Genomic DNA, 20,964 nt, shown 5'->3' on the forward strand with positions numbered 1-20,964 from the left:
TTATTAGGCGGCCTATTGTAATTCAGCTATCAAACTGTAGCCGGTGAAGAAGTCTCCATCCACAAACAGATGCAAATTATCTGCAGATATAAGGTATTTCATTGCACTTTAACAAGTATTCTGAACGGCCTATATATGTGCAATATTTTACACAAGCCCGGTCTCGGTGCGTCGGTCTCGTCATGGGGCGCACGGCCCGGAGCGCTGTCTGATGCATCAATTGAACTTTACTCCAAATATATGAACTTATCTGTTTTGAATACTTTATATTTAACGTGTTCGTTTATGTCAAATATTAGTGTTAAACTGTTGGTATTAATTTAGGGGTGTAAGATTTCCATCACACGCTTGAGGCATTCAGCCAATAACAACGCACTGGACAGCTGGCCAATCAGAGCACACCTCACTTTTCAGAATGATGAGCTTTTTAAAAATCTATGATTTTCAGAATGTCAGTGCATAGAGGAGCAAAATTTATGTACATTATGTGGAAAATAATGTTTTTTTTTATCCTTAAACCGCATAAACACATTGTATTAAACCAAATACACAAAATAATGTTCTTTTTAGCAATGTCTTTTGACCCATTTAAAATGTATATTTAAGGATTTTTTGTAATCGTTATAAAACACAAGGCATGTTGTTGCTGAGGTTACAGGCCTCTAAAAAAAAAAGGAGTGTTATGTTTATAGGGGAAGTGTTAGGTCAGGTGTAGTTTTTTTTTATTTAGAGCTAACTGGTTCCAGTCCAATCAGGATTGGATATCCAATAAAAGTTGAACTAGAATTGTTGATTTATTTTTGTTTTTTACGATGACGATCCTACATCAGCAAAAGACCTGCATGCAAACATTGACGCCTGTAGCCTTTCTTTGACGATAAGTCTTATCCTGTTTACCTTGTGCATAAAGCCCTTGTGCTCTGAATTAAATGAGTTGCCCAGTTTCCTAGGGGAAAAAAAAGTCTAAACAAATCAACATCAGAATATGTTCTAGTAAATATGAGAAGTGAGATAATTATAATTGAAAAATTAATTGGAATTTTAATTAATGTCTTCTGATGTGAAACTCTTGAAACTCTTGAAGGCACAACGCTTATCGGACAGAAGAAATATTGAATTCTCCATCTACGGAAAACACATCACTCTGCCCATGCAAACTAACACTTGGATTGGAAAGAAAACAACTATATGATGAAACCAAACGATAGAGGCATGTGCACAGAGCAGTAATCACAGAAATCACACATTTAAATCAAACTTTCCATTTTTCATTAAAAATTGCACTCAGCATTGAACTGTCAGTTAATGGAACGTCCAGAGTTTGATTATCTGCCTTTCTGCTTCAGCAGTTAAAATGACTCTCTACTTTACTGACCGAATCACACGGTCTGTATCAATACTACCTCTTAAAGACCTTAAGTGAACATTACGCTAACATCATTGCTCAATCTTCAGAGCAATAGTGAATTAAACAAAGCTGAAGACAATTTGCAATCCACGCTGGGGCACTTCAAGAGAAATGGTAACGTAAACAGGACAGTTACAGACAAATCAATTCCACAGTAACATGTTTAAAGGAATATTTCTTTATTCAATACAGGTTATGCTCAATCAGCAGAAAGTATACCACACACACACGTTCCCACAAAAAAATAAAAATGTACAATTCAACTGATTGTGGTCAATTCATAAATGATAAAATACTCAATATTGTTTCAATATTATAGCCCCCAAAATAGCATGATTTTAGTATATGAATGTAATTTACTAGACTTTCTTGTCCATCTTTAAATGTTCCGCTCCTTGTGGGAGTAAATTCTAATAGTTGAAAATTCACCAAAAGCATATGTGGCAGCAGCCCAACAATGAGGAGGAAATCAAATTAAAGTCTTTTCTTTAATGGCATCAAATTCAAATGTGGGGGATTAACACTTCCTCACATTATTTTTAAAGAAAGTGCTAATTGTGTCCTTGTAGTGTGGTGGAATTTTAGTTTTTAGTGTACTGTTAAACTTCCTCTAAATCAATTTCCTGTCATTATCAGCGTGTGCTTGTTCATTATCTCTTATGTCCTAATTTAGCTTCTGTCATGAATGTTGATTACCAACAAGTGTTTGCTGATAATGAATATGTCAGTCTATAGACTTCTTGGAAATGTTGTCAGAGTGGAAGTAGTTGTCAAAATTAATGTCTTCTTTCCGTTTATGCTTTAAAAAATATTTATTTTGTTGTAAAGGATGTACTTTTTTAAGTTTTTGAGAACAGTACTTTCATGTTGGGCCTGTTATTACTTCATGGACATGGGAATCCAGCAACTCTGACATTTGATTTTTTCCTGGATGAATGGATTTGAAGTGATTAAACGTGAGCACTTTTGATGTGTTCACTTGTTTTGTTATGAGCAGATATTTCATTTTCTGCGGGTGTCTTATAGTCCTGATGATGATAGATGAGATGATGTTTATGCTTTTTAAATAAGTTTTAAGTATCAGTGTGGGCGTAGTGAACAACACAGCAAGGCCTTGAAAATATTTACCCTTGTGCTTGATCTGTTTGAACTGATTTAATATATATATTTTTTTTGTTATGTTCAGGGAAAATGTTAAAGTGTGTTTGAGTCTTTTAAAATACATGTTTAAAAATGGGCTTTTATATGTTTGTGAGCGACTTTCTGGAAAAATCTTCTATTAAGACATTCCCCCCTGTAGCAAACTGAGGTTAAGTTGCCTTGCTCAGTGGTGATAAATGTGGTATTTGAACTTAAACCCTTTTGTTTACCCACCCAGGTCTTTAAACAGTAAGCCTCATTAAACCATAGATTTGAATAATAACAGTGAGAGCAAGCTTTACCGTCATACTGTGACGGCAGTCGGCTGATGTGGGCAGTGGAGCTCTGCCAGGCTGTCCAAGTGTCTCCTGCTCATCTCTACGGACAGTGTTACTCCAGGGAAACTCTGGGCTGAGAATCTGATGTTTCTAATGGCTACAGAGTAGGACAGCCAGTGGAACAGGTGGTTTGGCTCCAGATTGTGAATATCCAGAGCAGAGCTGGCCAGATAGACAAGACCTACAATTTCTGTCCAACTTCAGTCCACTTTGAGTGTTTAAGCAGCGGGAATGAAGCTCCCTCTGTTCTGAAGAGCATCAGTGCTTTGAAAATGATGAAATGCAAAGCAAATCACCATCTTGTGTGGAGAAACCACACAAAAAAAGCAAATGTATTTCTCAGACTTGTACAGATCATGTACTGCTGTGCGTAAGATTACCTAAATTATAGATTTTTCACATTTGAGTAAAGAATTATGAAAGGGGTCAAATGATGCATTTTTGATCATTATTTTGTGTATTTGGTGTAACAGAATATTTTGACATGCTTTAATGTTCAAAAAACACATTCTTTTTCAAATACTATACATTATTGTAGGTCCTCTGTGCCCCGCCTCTCTACAACACATAGTTTTCTGATTGGCCGAACACCGCAAGCACTCGTCTGAAATGTAACACCCCTTTCCTTAATCGCGAGCTTCATCTTTCAAAATAAATATAAAGTTAATAATGTCCTTAGTCTCAATGTCCTTTCAGTTCAAGCCCGAAAGGGGAACAGAGTTGTGTGACAGACACAGTGATGAAGCTCATATGTGTTTGCAGTAGGGGTGTGATCTCGTGGCACGAGATCTCGCGAGATCCGATGTGTCTCGTGAGACCAGTGTGATGATATCCTCACCCAGATCTTTCAAAATAAATTTGCATTACAATGGCCCTTTCACCAATGGTGGTATGTACGATATTTTATGTTCACATCAGACAAGTGGACTCATGATAAACAGGAAAATTATGCGGTGTAGTCTTTATCCAGTCATAAAAAAACGAATTCACAGTTTTATGCGGAATGTCATGGAATTTGTCAAATTTTGAATTAATTAATCAATCAAAAGCAGGTCATTACACTTAAATCAAATCACGATATGTATCTGTAAATATAAACCCGCAAAAGTCGATTTAAATATGAATCCTGCATGTTCTGCGTGTCTCTGTTAATGAATGGCGCAGACACGTGTTTAATTTATTACACACAGAAAAGCGTCTGACGTTCACAGTGATTTCAGCGTCTGCTGTCTCACTAAATGAGGATGGAAACACATGAACAACGTCACCTAAACTGCTCTAAGAGTCACTTTATAAGCATTTCACCATTTTATTTGAGTAAAACTAGCTTCATATCACTTACACAGAACTTTAAATGTATTTGCAGCAGCCCGACAAAATAAAAGTCTATTTTTCAGTAGAATATAGCCAGCTACTATTTCTACTACAACAATGAAACACACATTATTTTTAAGTATTAAACACACAACATTTCTTCCATGTTTTAATTTTAAAAGTAAATCCACTCTGTTTGCCAAAAAAATAAGTTTTCTTAATTTTCAGTAATTAAAAGATAAATTATGAATTTAATTAATGTTTTATGCCTTCATTGTGATAACCATAAACATAGAATTTCTGAGGAGAAAACATTCACAAGGCTACTTTAAGAAATTTTTTTATTAATAAATTAAGTTGTTTATACATTCAAATAATTATTTGTTAAAACACAGAATTAAGTGAAGTGAGTGAGTGAGTGAGGTTAGGTAACAATAACAATTAGGTAACAATAAAAAATATAAATAATATTCTGAGAAAAAATAAAAAATTCCATAGGGCCCTAAACTTGCAATTGTTGTTAAACTTTTAATAAATTGATTTCAAAATGTATAAGTTTCATGATTTTGATTAATTAGACATACTTTTCAATTGATAAAATTTAATTTAACTATTAAAAAGGAGTTAAGAAAAATTAAAACTGAAAAAAGCAATACAGAACAATTAAAACTGAAAAAATGAATTAAAATAATTATTACATTAAATAAAACAGGATTTAGGAAAAAAAATTCATGGATTTCATAAGGCCCTAACTATCCCTCAGGCTTGATGTGCCCCCCAGTTTGGGAACCATAGCTTTATTCTTTTAAATGGATACATTAATCGTGTTTATTATATATACACTTTTTTTATTAAAGAGGAAATCAGTTTACAAAATAATAAACCTGACTGACTGCTTCACTTCCACTTTAAAGGGATATTTGTGTTGTTTATTTTTATTTGTACTATTTATATTTTTTGTGCAATTACTTGTCAGTTGAGTTTGTGGCAAAACCTTCTGCAGTGTTTACATGATGTTTTAGTACTGCATAAAATTAATTTAAATAAATGTTTAATTTAATAAAGTACAAGTTGATTTCAGAATGCACCTAGATTTTTTTGCATTTTTTTTTTCAGTTGAATAAAATACTATTTTTCCCTATATATTTCATCATTGAGGATTTCTTAAAAAAACAAGTCTAAAAATCTTGTCTTGTTCTCGTGAACCCAGTCTCGTGTCTCATCTCATCTCACATGCACACACACACATGACGCACAAAACTCTGCATTTGAACAGTCAATAGCAAATACAAATACAAATAGCAAAAACATATTTACAGTAGCTGATTCAGAAGCACCAGACTGCCATAAAAGTCAGCATTAGAAACAAGTCTGAATTACTCCTTTCCTAGGATTACGAAACGGTCGTCCATAAAATGTGTTGCTGTTCTGTTGTAAGTAATGTTAAAGATTCCTAAATGCATCTACTTTCGGAAGACCAAATAAAGTGCTTTTGCTTTCGCCCGGATACACATAGCATCTCCCTGACATGGCTGCTTCAACACTAACTGCGGTTACTGAAACCATGCCTTCTTTCTTTGCATGAACAATTGGGCGGCATTACGCAAATATTTCCACATATTGACGTAGACATGTTGGGGTGTGTTTGCATGAGCCATTTTAGGGGGGTGAGGCAGAGTCTTAACTTTGATAAAGAATATCTCTTTGGACTTGAGACTTTAGTCTTTGCAACTCTACAGATCTTCTTCATGCACCAAGAGCTGGTAAAACTCCAAAGAGAATCGCATCATATGTCCCTTTAAATCTTATCCAAAAATGGCACTCGAAGCCTTTGTGGCCCTCCACATTTTGTTGGTATAATGTTGCAAATGCAAAAGGGGTCCAATTTTGCTCTTGGAGAGGTCAAAGTCTTTACAGATTAATCCCAGTTTGGCCATCTGCAAATAATTCTGGCAGACATGGTTTAGTGTTTGATGTATTTGAAAGGATGCGCCAATTATCCTCCAACTCCCCACTGTCCATTGCACACATTCCAGTTCACAAGAAAGTATTGGTGTAACATGAGTCACCACTGATATTTTCACAACTGTCCATAATGTAAACCACTGGGAGACTAGTATTTTGGTTATTCAGTCTTCTGTCCTGTGTTAAAAAGTTAACGTTCAGAGAAGTTCTAGCATTGACAAAAGTGTTGTGTCAGGTAGAATGCTGGCAGGCCTGCAGTCTGGATTGACCTCATCTTGCATGAAGTAGGAGAAAAGCAATGTTGTCAGTGGATGGGAAGTCTGGGACATAGTTCCAAAGAGGACTAAAAAAACCTGCCATAAACAAGGATTTCTTAAAGGAACCCATCACCCTGAGGAGAAAAAAAGAGTCCAGCACTCTTCTCCTCCCCACTCAAGCTCGACAAAAAGCCTTGGACTCAGCTCATTGTAATGTGGTCTTCAAAAAGCCTGAGAGGAGTAAGGGGCCCTCTCTCGCTGAGAGTATCCTTCAGGCAATGCAAGGTATTGTTCTTGCTCTATGAACAGCATCAACATACTTGCTGCTTTCGTCTAGAGAGTGCATTGACAAAAAAGCTTTTCAGATCTATTCCTGTTTATTTTTAACGCCTTAGAGTGTGTTCTTCAGTATATAGTAGGGATGGGACGATAACCGGTTTTATTGATAACCGTGATAAAATGTGCTGAAGGTTAGTAATATCGTTTAAAAATGAATTATCATTAAAACCGTGTTTGATTATCGCGGTTTTAATAACTCACTATTAAATCATGTCCAGCCAGCAACAGTCTGACGCAAGCGCAGCGCACAATGTTTTTTTTTGTTTTTTTCGAGAAGGAATGGCGAAAGTCAGTGACTTTTCTATGCTTTTCTATGCTTCTACACTTTTCATTGTAAGGAAGGAAATGCCACAGAATTTAATCTTTCTTTAAATTAAGTGCATATAGTTGCTTGTTTTATTAGTTGTTTGTTGATTATTAAATATAAAACTTGCTGAAATGTTTTCAGTGTGAGCATCAACTATTTTTGAACACTTTCATCTCGTTTCAACAAAACCGTGATAATATTGATAATCGTGATAATTTTAGTCACTATAATCGTGATATAAAATTTTCATACCGTCCCATCCCTAGTATATAGCAGGTTCCAGATGCAGACTTGTCATTATCAACGATGTAGAGCCATAAAGTATGTGGTATATGGATGTTTTTCTCAGAATCAGTGCTTGTGGGGGTCTGGGCTGATGTTGTGGTTTCCTGGGCCTCCATTCATCTTTATTCCTCACGCTGAAAATAGAGCCAGTGTCTGTGTCATTTGTGTGTAGAGTTTGGTGTGGGACCAGCTGAGCGTCTAGACTGAGGGATTGAAAGTCTCAAAAGAGAGCAGGAGGCATTAAGGCAATGACAGCAGTGTCTATAAAAGAGCTCGCCTCAACCATGATTACCAGTGTGGAGACAATTGCCACTGTTCATAATGTTAACCAAACTGCTGCACACACTTAGGCCAAACCATCTAGTTCTTGCGTCTTTTTGGTTTTTGACAAAAATGGCTGCTATTTTGGAAGATTTACAGGCCACGTGTGTCTCTTTTAGCCAGTTAGAGTTCTCTTTTTGGTTTGGTTACATGTCTTACTATGGTAATCATCACTGTTACTGCTCATACTTCGTGTTGTTTGAACAGGTTACCATGTTTTCACCTGACAGACAATTAAAGTAATATTCCTGGTACAATACCACTTATCATTCAATCTTTTTTACAAGGACCGTTCAGTGAGGCTCTTACAATGGACGTGAATGGGGGCTGGTTTCAAATTGAATAGCCTATATCTTTACACTGAAGAAGTTAGGGAATTTTTCATACTCAAATCATGTTAACAAACTTGTTGTTACAGTGTTTATTTAATGTTTATGGATTGGTTTCTTTCACTGTCATATTGTTGACTTGTATTGTCTGGAATATTCCTTAAAAAAGTAATTTACATGGTGGAATCTTTTGAACCAGAAAGCAACTACGTAGTCCTAGTAACCACCCTAGAAACCAACTAAAATCACTCAGGGGCCTTTATACTTGGCTGCATAATCTTGTAAATGGGCCTCCTGGCATCACAGGGCCCGAGACGGGCCCCCCCCCACCCATTCACTTATTCTGTGTGAAAAAATATACAAATCTAGTTATAAATACAGTGGCATGTGGTTGTTTTTTATCAGTACTGAGGCAGTGTTGGCTTTGGACGGTGGCAGGCTCTTTTTCCAGCTCACCCGTGAGAAACATGGAAAACTCCACCTCCTGTGTGCAGCGGTGCGTGAGAAGCAGCTCTCATGTGTCTCAACATCCCGTTTGAGGAAATAACTCTTGCTGAATTCAGCAGATGCTGCATTGTTGCACCTCTTCACATTATCTAGCCAAGGCCAATCGATTCGATGCGCAACAGTAACAAGTCCTCTCATGTCCAAAATAAGACTCCATATCAGGCTATAGTTTTCTCCAGCTTAACGTCACGCATTCCCATCTTGATGTGGACACATTAAACGGTTTATACAGCATATCAAGTGTTTAGCCATTCCACATTTTGGCCTGACCACTGCCATCAGCCCGCAGCCTGGGGATCTTGCCTCTGACCAATTTAACAGCAGCTGCCCTCAACACTTTTCCCTGTGCTTACTAAAGTTATTACACACTCAAGGCAAGGGGATTGTGTTTAGAGGGCCGCACTGTGTGTGGGGACTCAGTAGCCCCTGTGTAAGCATTAAAGGGCCTCCTCAGCAGGTCTGCCAGTCTCTTGCCACCAGCACTGTCAGCCTGTCAGTCAGCAGGTATTCATGTCAAGCGCCATCCCACGACAACAGAAAATATCTGACAGGCCTCCACACCACAACTAAATGGTCACGTTTCATGGCCATTTTTCCTGCTGTTTAGGGGTGCACGATTTTGAGAAAAAACCTAATTGCGGTTTTTCTGACAAATATTGCGATTGCGATGCGATTTTCGATTTTTGCGTTCAATACTTTTAAGTGCATAAAACCGGATCTGGATCTGGCCACGGCACGTCGACATATTTTACATTTAGCACTCTTTTGCTCCACGTCGTTCTTCGCGAATCCAAAATAAGTCCAAACAGCTGAAGTACCACCCTTCTTGTTAACCAAGTGCTCCCCCGCTTCCTCTCCCGTCACCGAAGAAGTGCCTTCGGCCATTTCTGCGCAGTTACACAAGCTTTTTCTGGCACAATTCGAGGAAAACGTTGTGTGTTTGCTGCTTTTCTGCTGACAGAAAGCCGATGCATTGCATACAACCTTGTTTTTCCATTGCCATTTCTAATTGGCCAGCAAGCCAGGAACGCGAGATTCGACCATTTTGATTGGCTAATAGGTTTGTTACTCAAATGTCAGAGGCGGGGGAAAAAACCTCAGACTCCTGAGGTTAGGTTATTGCGGGAGTTAAAACCTCAATATCGATGCGATAAAGGTTAATCGTGCAGCCCTACTGCTGTTTAAGATTTTCTTGCAGATGTTGAGTAAATTTGGTTGCCCCACTGGTACCAAAAAGTGCTCCTTTCTTTTATTTTGCACATGATAAAAGAGTATAAGGTAAAAAAAAAATAAAAAAACACATCAAGGGACGTAACTGTGCTATCTTATTTAAACATGCAGCATAAACCAATGGAGAGCATGGTGCAAAATAGTGAATGGCACAGCAACCAATTTTATACATGGTGTCAGTTGTGCAAGCTTTTAAATTATATGGGGACCCCACTACTTTTTTGGACCCCATTAGCCTTCATTGTGTGTGCCTGTGTATGCTCACTTCCTTTCGAACGTTTGGGGTCAGTACAATTTCTATTTTTGAAAGAAATAATACTTTTATTCGGCAAGGATGCATTAAATTGATCAAAAGTGACAGTAAAGACGTTTATAATGTCACAAAATATGTGTATTTTAAATAAATGCTGTTCTTTTTGACCTTTTGTTTATCAAAGAATCCTGAAAATGTATCATAGTTTTCACAAAAATATGAAATGGCACAATTTAACAATGATGATATGAAATGTTTCTTATTCAGCATGGACAATGAAGGATCACCTGACATTGAAGACTGGAATAATGGCTGCTGTACATTTTTAAATATACTAAAATACTAAATTGTCACAATAATGCAATATACAGTATCACCGTTTTTCTGTGTTTTGTTCAACTAAATAAGAGACTTCAATCATTCAAATGAACATCTTATTGACCCCATGATTTTAAACAGTAGTTCAAATGCTAAATACTTTCTTTAATACTGAATACTGGTATATTATTAGTACAATTATATTTAACATAATGTATTTAGGGAGTGATGGTGCTATCAAAATAAGGGTCTTGTTGGCACCACGTTAGTCTGGAGTCCCGTCTGAGGCAAATTTCTTACCCTGAAAGCTTTTTCATCTATTTTTTTTTTTTTGGTTTACAAGACATTACATACTCAGCTCACACCTTCAGTCCCCCACATTTTCCTAAAGGTGACTCAGATCCCTTGCGGTTCTTTGTCAGACTATTGCTGCTTTGTTGTTTCATCAAGAATGCCGAAGCAGATTGCCATGTAGGTCAGCTGGAATACTCAGATGCCTTCATTCAGATCCAGACTTACAATACGTTATATCTAAAGAGTGCCTGCACTCTTGTGACCATGTTTGACCGTACTGTTTGACTGGCAGATAAAAGGAACATCCTTAGGGCGCATTCTTCTAGTCGGGGTCTCAGCTTGTTTGAGCTCTGCTGAATTGACATTGTTCCTCATGCTCTCATGGCCCCCGGTTCTGCTTTGATCTCTCCTCATAAATGGGAGGAAATGTTGTGTGTATCTCTTTACATCCCATAATATAATCCATCAAATGTGTTTGTCTCAGCACTAACCGACATCGCCATCTCGCAACTAGAGTGATCATTGTTTCCCTAATCTCCAGTTTAGAGCAAGCAAAGTGGTTGCTTGATTTAATTAAAAGATGTTAACTGTTTTAGCATATGGAATGAGAAGGGCTTGGCCTTGTTCTGTAATCTGAGCAACCATGGGAATATTAAAAATGTATTTTGATCCAAGCTGAAGGCATGACATTGCAAGAACGTCAGAAACACATGAAGGCGTAGAGAAGATTTCTGCATGTTCTCTGATGTTCCTGTACGCAGCAGGACTTATTGGGACTAATTGTCAAACATAAGCAGAACATATTTCAAAGCATGTTCACATCAACAAAAAAAGTACAAAAACAATACACTTTCTCTATGAAATGGTAAAAAAGGCAAACTCCCTGGTGATTTTGTTAACTACCGTATGTTATGGGCAAAATGTATGTCACTACACAGTTGTGCTGCACTTCAAGTAACACATGTCAAGTAACACGTACGTCCGGCATAATACACTGTGGAGCACGGAAACTGACAACTTAAAGAGAGACAAGACAGCTGGTTACTACTGGTATAAAACAAAGTTTTTGTGAACAACCACTTTTTGCAGGTGGTTGATCGGTTAGTAACCTGAGAAGCATAAAATATTTTCGCAATTTGCTGAAAATTAAATGTAAACGTAGTCTAATAAGGGACGTCAAGCAAACTGAAATGGTGCACAAAATATTTGTGTAGTGTGATAATGTGCTTTTTCTTAATGGATAAAACATTTCTGAGTAAAGTTGTTTTAAAAACATCATCAAGGAATATACTAAATTATTGCTCTCATAAATATTTAGGTACATTGTTGCATTTAGTTCACTAGTGCCACGTTTCCACCGAAATTACCCGGAACATTTGTACCAGGAACTTTTTTTCCCAGACCTGTTGGTTTCTGCGTTTCCACCACGGTGTAAAGTACCGGGAAGATTAGGCAAATAGACTGGTGACGTAGGTCTGCGCGCGTTTCTCAATACAAAGTACGCTGATTTTGGACTTGCATCCTTGGTAGTTCAGACTTTGTGCGTTCAACTCAAATCTGGTAATTCTGCAAACAGCAGCGTACTTGATAACTTCAGTCAGCTCGCCTTGGCTACTGCAATTTTCCTCTCTGTATATTTACAATAAAACGAAATAGGATATCAAATACCACTGCCTCCTTTCGTTTTTATTTAAGCATAATTACAGCTGCAGAAATGTACTTAGTTCAGGGACATGTGTATATACAGCCATTATAGTGAAACGAAATATTATATAGATTTGCCTTTTTTATTTTCATTTTAACATAGATAAATTGAATACAGACCAAAGATAACCTGTTAGATTTACCCAAAACGAATTATATTTTGTGTTTAACCACTAAAGAGGCATCAGAGCCAGCGGCACATATCAGAAGGTCTAGCCGAGGTGAGGCTGCTCTCTGTGGATACATAAGCACTGAGCTCCTGCTGTCATAGAGCTCATTGTAGCGGTGCTTCAGCTGTTGTAATAGATTTGTTGCACCAGGTTCACACATACTCCTTCTGCAGTGCGTATACAGCATGTGTATGCGGTGCAGAAGGAGCAGGGACTCATTTTGCTTTTGCACAGGACGTGTTTGCAGTTCAATGCTGATCCGTGGATGTTTACCACAAACACAATATTTATCCATTATTTTGATTTCAAATCCAAACGTTTCTTAAAATGCTTTTTCAGCATTGTGATTTAATTTTATCACAGTACAGTAATACAATCTTTTATAGACATATTCACGTTTAAACAACCAGTAAACTTGTTCACACGCTCCATTTAGGCAGAATGCATTCTGATTGGTTTCGGATATCATACTGCAGGAGGTCAGGGCTGCGGAAAATCATGCTATAAAGCGATTTAGAAATCGCGCATGCTCAAATCATGATTTTATGACTAATCGCACAGCCCTAATCCATACCCAGTTATTTCCAAGTAAGAAAAGTCCCAAAGTCCAATGCTTTTAATCATTACACACTGAAAGAATCATAATATTATTGTATCATGACCAAGATATTGATATAATTACTGTACATCCTTAGTTATCTGCTGATTTCCACCACCAGACAATGCCCAAAACACGTCTGTCAGTCAAAGCTGGAGTAACTGTGTATATAGTAGTTATGTGAAGAATAATGGGAATGTGCCAGAAGGAACTGATGGTTTCCTGTTTTAGAAATAGAGGAACAAGCTATGGTTTTTTTGACTGTAAGACGTTTAGATCTCTCTGCTGAAACTAAGTACACTGTAACGTCTGTCATAACTTATGTGCAACAACTACAACATAGCCTTAGCTTAGCATTAATTATTTCCCAAGAGAAACACACAAGAATACACAAATGTGTGCTTTGTATTTTACTTCGAGCAGACTGCAAGTGTGACGCTCTGACAAATCTCTGAAATTCTCATTTCTCATTCATTAGAATGTGTTTCCTGCTGCGATATTTATGATATCTGCTGTATTTAGCTTAGCACAAACTTCTGTATGTGTATTAAGATGAATTATGCGTTTGTGTCTGTGTTGGGGCTGTGATGGAGTTTATTCATGAGGATATATGAACTATCACAGGGATTGTCAGTTCTCATTTGTATTTTTCATGGTAAGCACTTTGTCACAAGGTGATATAAGTCCCCATCCTTGAATGTTACCTGTTTGCGTCAGGCCGTATAATTAATGCAAAGTGCTAAATGCAAATGGATAGGCCTCAAGGAAAAAGCCTCATATCCATCACTTTGAAAAAGTAACTCATACAGTGAGACCCAAGTTCCCTGCTAACTCAGATCAGCACTTTGCAGAAGTGGAACACTGGCACACTCCAGCCGGGGACTTCCTGTTTCGACTGTGACCTTCTAGTGCTGAGGGAATCTGACACCAGGAGATGGATTTCCCAGCTATCTAAGCTGATGATGTAATGGGAGTCCAAACGTGACAAATGATGGTGTCAGCCAGGTCGTCACTCGTCCTGTGCACAGGTGGTCCTTTTTTGGACTCTCAGAACAGTGCCGTCTGTCTGCAGATAGCTGTGGAAACTTGTCTAGATTTGGCTAGTCAGAGGTTAGGTTACATGCCTTGCTAATATCTCAGTTATTTCATAAAATGTATACTTTCTCTTCTAATTCTTTCTTTGTTAGGTAATTGGGTCAATAGGATGGTAGCCTCACATAGCTAGACCTTCAGACTCTGAAGGTCTGGAATTCATGTCAGCTTTTATTGGGCGAGCCCTGCCCATGAGGCCGTTTGACTGACATGTCAAACAACCAGTCATGGGTCGTTTCGTTCATCGTCACATTTCAAGGCGTGGAAATGTCGCCACAAAAACAGACCAGTGTGTAAAACTCTCTGACATATTTTAAGAATTATATGCTGCAAACTTTAAATATTTCACATACTTTTGAAAATCCAGCATTTAGTCTTTAGTTTTTTGGGGGCATAAAGTTAAAAATGCCAGGGTGATAAAAGCCTCAATTAAAAAATTTAGTTCTTGGCTAGAAAATATTAAAGTGATAGTCCACCCAAAATTCTGTCATCATTTACTATAATCAGCTTTATGTTGTTTTAAACCTGTATGAGTTTCGGACTTCTATTGAACAAATAAGATGTTTTTATGAATGTGGGTAACCAAACAGTCACCGACCTCCATTGATTTCCATAGTTTAGAACAAAAATACTAAGGAAGTCAATTGGTACCAAAAACTGTAATACATTTTTAACGTTTTTATTTATTAAACAATCCTCAACAAGAATCTATCATGATTTCCACAAAAAACATTGATAATAACAGGAACTATTTCCCGCAACTTTGAAAGGTAGTGGTAATTAAAAACCTTTTGACATTTTTAGAGTATAAAAGTTCAACGTGAATACAAAAAAATTAATTTTCTATGATAGTTTTTCTTTATTGTGGATGTGGTTATTTGTCATTAACCCATTTAACATCAGACTACTGTGTGTGTATTGTACTTATAGATGCAGGGGCAGGAATGTTTGATTCATTTGGTTTATACCTGTCATTGAATTCCTTCCATGCAGTTGACTGACTGCCTATGAAACTAAAAAAACAGGCACAGACCTAAAATTGTGTGTTCTGTACTATCCAATTTTCCCAGATATAGGCCTGTCTGAATGTGTGTATGAGGTCAGACACTATAACTAACAGCTCTCGTTGCAGTCAGATGCTTGAGGCATGTCTGTTACAGACTGCGCATAATTGTGAGGCTCGATGTTGTGCCGTCACTCAAACATCAGCCACAATCTTTAGGTATACTTGCAGAACGAATAGGGCAAAACTATTTGGTAAGTGCTTTCTCAATGACAGCTTGTCAGAATGGTTATGCATTATGGTTCGAGTGGTTGCTAGCTCTGAAGGCAGCAGAGGAAATTTTGCTTTTTTTGTCCAAAATCTTTTTTTTTTTCAATGTTTCATCATGCTGACCTCAGTGTTTTGCCATGGTCCAGAGTTTGCTTAACAAAGAAGTTATGTTTGGCCCCAGAGACCTGTGTTGTTCTTTTCTTCTCTGTGGACCATGCCATCTGTGAAGGGAGATTGTTGACTTTCCATTAGTCGTGAATGATCTACACAAGGCCAAAGTTCAGCGGTCCTGCAGGCAATGGGGACGATCTGCAGCGCACACCAACATCTCACATTCAGAAGTGTGATCTGAGCTGTCTGTCTCACAATCTCTTGCCTTGTGACAGTACTGTACGCTGCTCCCTAGCCTATGACAGACAGCCGAGGTTGGTGAGGTAAAATCTCAAAGTGAGTTTCGGCAGATTTGACTTGAAGAGTTTGGAAAAACTGCCTCATGTGACACCTTGTTCCACTTTGTTCCCAGAACTGTTGCTGCTTTTGAATACACCTGGGAGCCTATGAATCTCCTATCAAGTCTATGAAGTCATGACGCCGTAACTTGTCGCGTATTCGGGTCAGAAGCAAAATGCACAAATAGTCAAACCAAAACAAATAAAGAGGCAATTGATTCACTCATTTGCTTCAATGAAATGAAAATTAAAAGAAAATCTAATTTCCCACTTGCTAATATGACTTTGCTTGATCTTTCATGTGCTTGTAATTTCTAATTATGATATTTCTGACTCTACTTGAAGGCTATCGCACACCATCATCAAGATTTTCAAGTAATATATTTTAGCAGCCAGATGCATTTAGGATTCATTCAGTGCAACAATCAAATTCTCGTACTCTTCAGTAAAATGATAATTCAGGAAAAGGGTGACGACTTTCCTTCATGGGGTTTTGAGGTTCCTGCTGAGCTGCCTTGAAGCTCTCCATTAAGGAAGTAAATTGCAAGACCCTTACAGCCTCAAGGTGAAAGAACCCCGGGTACTCAAAATGGAGGGAGTCAGCAGTCCTCTCAATCGTGAGGCGGTGTGTTACAGTCTACTCTGGTCCGGTTCCCAGACTTATCCCTTTACCACATGAATGTCTCTATTGTCCAGTTCAGGACCAGATGGGAAATGCGTGGTATCCAACTCGCCAGCTCTCCGTTTTTAATCCCAGTTTTGTGAGAAGCTGAGCTGTTGGGGAATCCTGCTGTGGCCATTGGCCAAGAGACCGCAGGTGCGTTACATAAATTCCAAGCTTTCGCCAATTAAATATCAGTGTTGGCTGACTGTTTACCACACGGAAGTGCCAAGTTCCATTTGCCATTTACAACATTAACATGTACAACTTTGATAGGAGACTTTATTTGGTTTTGTTGCCTAAAGCACACACTGTTGCCTAAAGATAATTCTGATGCAGCATTTTCTTGACAATGTTAAAACTAGTGCAGTCAGATTGTCAGATGGTAAATGTCATAATACTGAATAAATAAACATTCAAACATCATGGTATTTACTAAATATGTACTATTAAAAATGTTTGTTTGATTATATTTTCTTGAATTCAGTTTTTCTTTTCTGTGTTTGTCTTTCTGTTGAAACCTTATGCTTACCAAGGCTGTATGTTTAATTGAAATGAATTAACAGTACAGTAATGGATAATAGTGTGAAATATATTTAAAACAAATGTTTATTATAATTATTTTAAAATGCAGTTTGCTGCTGTGATGGCAAAATTTAAATTTCAGCCACCATTACCACCAGTCTTTAGTGCATGGTTGGGGGTGACATGGCAAAATGTTGTGATTTTTAATAATAAATAAATAAATAAATACTGATTCAAGATTATGATTACTTAGTACAACATGATTCAAGTAGCATTTATTTATTAAATCATTTGGTTAAAGAGAATTCAAATTTAAATTGACAAAGTATAACAGCGGTAGGCAATTACATAGTATAGGCTATTATTCACAGTAAATGTTTTGTAAAAATAAAATAACACTTTCAGCCTGTCACCATCATGTAATCACCGGTGACAAATCATTACAGTACAAAGGTAGAGGTATGCAAGTACATATTACAAGTACAGGGTAGTACAGGTAGGACAGCCTATCGTAATGTTCGGACCGAACTTTTGGATTGGACTTTTTTTTTTGGTCCTACAGATGATTTAAATACATATATACATTTAGACTACTTAACTTAATGAGTGCCATCGAGATATGAAGATACTTTCAACCAGCGTAACTAGGGATGTTTATTTTAACCGTTAACAGGCCATATTTATTTTCAGTAATTTGTCAAATATTTAAAAAGGTTTGCTGCATGGTTAAAATATGCTACACGTATAAACAAATTGTGTTGAATAAATAGGTTCTGTTCTGCTGCTTTTAGCACATGTAAAATTAATTCCTGGGAAACAAATGTTAGAATTTTTAACGGGTCACAGACACTTATCCTTTCTAATTGAATTCAATTCTAATTTAAATTAATATTAAAATAATAACGGATAAGAATTGGTAAACAAGCGTCGGTTGTTGGTTAGGAAAAATAACTGAAATGAACATTCCTAAGCATAACAAAAAATGTTTTGAACCAAATCACCTACCCTGCCTTTAAATGTAGTTCAACTTGCGTCTCATAAACTTTTGCTCTGCTGCTTGTCTTGTGTTTTTCAATGCAAAGACGTATTCTGTATGAAAAGCTGCTTAGCATTAATGATATGTTGCGGCCATTCATAGAGCACACTCATGCGTGCAATATTTGCTAATATTTCATTCAAAACAATGATTTTTTGATTTAAATAAAACTAAATCATAGAAAAAAAACTTAATTTGAAATAACCGATAAAGGAAAGGAAAAAAGGAAGGAAAAAAAACACCCATCCTCAAATAATCCTTCAGAAATAATTCTAATATGCTGATTTGGTGCTCAAAAAACAATGCTTATTATTATCAATGTTGAAAACATTTGTGCTGCTTAATATTTTGGGGGAAAGCATGAGATAGTTTTTCAGGATTATAGAAAGTTTAAAAGAACAGCATTCATTCAATTTTTTAATAGTATAAATGTCTTTACTGTAATATTACTGTAAAATACTTCATATTTGGAAAGTCCTTTGTCTGGGTAAAGTGGTTTGGAACCTTTGTATTAGCATAGAGATGCCCTCAAATTTAATAGACATGGACTAAAAGTCACAAAAATCCAATTTTGGATTCATAGGGTCTTCATTAATGTCATTGTCTAGGTGCAGCTCAGTTCTGTGGTCATTTGTGATAGTAGTTCAGTGGGAAAATCTTGACTGAGGGCTTTGAGATGCTGGATTTGTTCATGGGGCCACTGTTCTAATATTATAGCCGATATATCCAGCATGGCAAAACTCATTACTAAGATGTGAATTGCTCTGAGCATTTTCCTCATGGAAGGGCCTTCTGAGTGGCATGTAGGGAGACACAGGGTAAATTGGAATACAGTTTGTCTCCCATTTTATCCAGCTTGTCTGATGGGATCAGCTATAGCATAGCCACATGGATCAATAGAAGGGATGGAGGAAAGATACAATGGGGGCTTTTCTTCTGAAATAATTGTGATTAGCATCAGCGTAGATGAATTCCTTAGAAATCCTTGTTGGAAAAAAATACAAATAATAATTTGTCCATTGGGGCAAAGTGGGACTCAGTGGCACGCTAGTCTTGTGTGCTATTTCATCCATCTGCCATACCCTCTCAGGACAAGCTAGATAGTATATGTTTCTGCATTGGGAGGGTGAGAATGGACATAAGAATGCAGCTGCATTTGGCTTTGCTAATCCCTCAATGTTAGAGAGAATGGACACTGTCTCTTGCTGTCCAGCACTTTGTGTTCCTCTGATGAAGGAAAAATACATTGTTGTTGGTGAGTCCATGGCTTGACGTTAGACAATGTTTCGGCCTGTCTGCGATTTTTTTGTCTGCTTAAAATACAAGTAAACAAGTTTCTCTTTTGTGTCCTGTATGGATTAGAGATCATAAAAAAGCTGTTAGTAATTTATTTGCTTATTAAGGTGCCTGAATAGAATTTATTAGAATGTTTGTGTGTGTGTGTGTGTGTGTGTGTGTGTGTGTGTGTTTTGACACAATAATTAAAACAGGATTAATTATGGAAAGTTGTTTTTCTTTTTCTTGAATTACATCAACTGCATTGAATTTAACATAAAAAGGTAATTTACACAAAAATATTAAATAATGCCAATATTTACAGTTTTCATTGATGTCCACTGTATGGGTTAGAAAAATTTGTAAATAAATGAAAGTATAACAAACAATCAATCAATAAAACAAATCAAAAAAAGATTTCTTAAAATATTGTGACATTTGTTCTGCAGAAGAACTCATACAGGTTTAGAACAAAATAACCTTGAGTAAATGATGACTGAATGATGGATTTATTTATTTTTATTTTAATGCAAGACAAAAAAAAAATAAAAATCTTAAAATAAAAATAAAACCATTATTGTGCTGTTCTGTATTTTACCTCCGTCACCAGAGGCTATGTCAGTCTGAGGGAGTAGTTCATGAATTTCTAATAGCAGCTACTCTACAGAAGTGATGGTGTTGCTGTACCGTGCAGCCTGTGGTGTGACTGAGCAAATAATGTCCAACAGCCAGACCTGTTCTGTTTCCTCCATTTCAAACGACATGCTTTATGTGCTAGTATGGTTTTGTGCTGCTTCTGTTTGTCCTTTCCATCATATTCCCACTTTTTCAGTTGCAGATGGGGCACATGTGAATCCATTCTGTCTCTAACAAACTTGGCTGTAATTTTCAAGTAACTCTGTTTAGGAGTTGAAACCCATCTTTCCTTGAATTTATACATATCCAAACTGAACACACCTGTTCCAGATTTGTGCATCACCCCATATGGAAAGAGAAATGGTCATGCATAGTTTTGATGGTACTCTGAAGAATAGTGATTCATAACACTCATATTTCAGTACCAAACAAGAGATGAAGTCACTCCAAGTGCCTTGATTATATTTTGGGTGTCGTTTTGTTTCAGGTGAGCAATGGAAATCATGGAAGCCCATTTCCGCCACTGAATAAAAAATAAAAAAGGTCATTGTGACACAAATCTGGAACGGGTGTGTTCAGTTTGGATATGTATAACTTTAAGGAAAGATGGGTTTCAACTCTAAATTAGGTAAAAAAAAAATTTTCAGAATTGCGATATAAACTATTGCAGAAACAGGCTTCCATAGAAACCTCACCTTTCATTTAAAAGAGGAACTGGCCTTTTTGGTAAATATTTCACCTGTTTGTTTAGTCTAAAATGCACATGCTTATTAGACATTTCGGGTTGGTCCAGTATGACTTTTTTGGTTTTTGATGTGAACTGAAGAAACTCATTGTATAATGGCAATTTTGTCAAATTTTGTTGGATTTTTTAAACATTACTTAAATTCAATATAACTGTTTTTTGTTTTAATATTTTTATAAATGTAATGTATTCATG

General features: G+C 36.9%; 2 protein-coding genes across 2 annotated transcripts in view; one reads left to right on the forward strand and one right to left on the reverse strand.

Moving 5' to 3' along the window:
* Positions 1 to 17,064, reverse strand: part of LOC132096671 (elongation of very long chain fatty acids protein 1-like) — a 642,822-nt gene extending 625,758 nt beyond the window's left edge. Inside the window, exon 1 of the mRNA XM_059502192.1 lies at positions 17,056 to 17,064. The gene's annotated coding sequence lies outside the window, so the exon portion shown is untranslated. The remainder of the gene's footprint in view (positions 1 to 17,055) is intronic.
* The window catches only part of ptprfb (protein tyrosine phosphatase receptor type Fb), a 188,008-nt gene that overhangs the window by 24,898 nt on the left and 142,146 nt on the right, over positions 1 to 20,964 (forward strand). The gene's annotated exons all lie outside the window — the stretch shown is intronic.

This window comes from Carassius carassius, chromosome 20 (genome assembly GCF_963082965.1).
Source record: "Carassius carassius chromosome 20, fCarCar2.1, whole genome shotgun sequence".
NCBI lineage: Eukaryota > Metazoa > Chordata > Actinopteri > Cypriniformes > Cyprinidae > Carassius > Carassius carassius.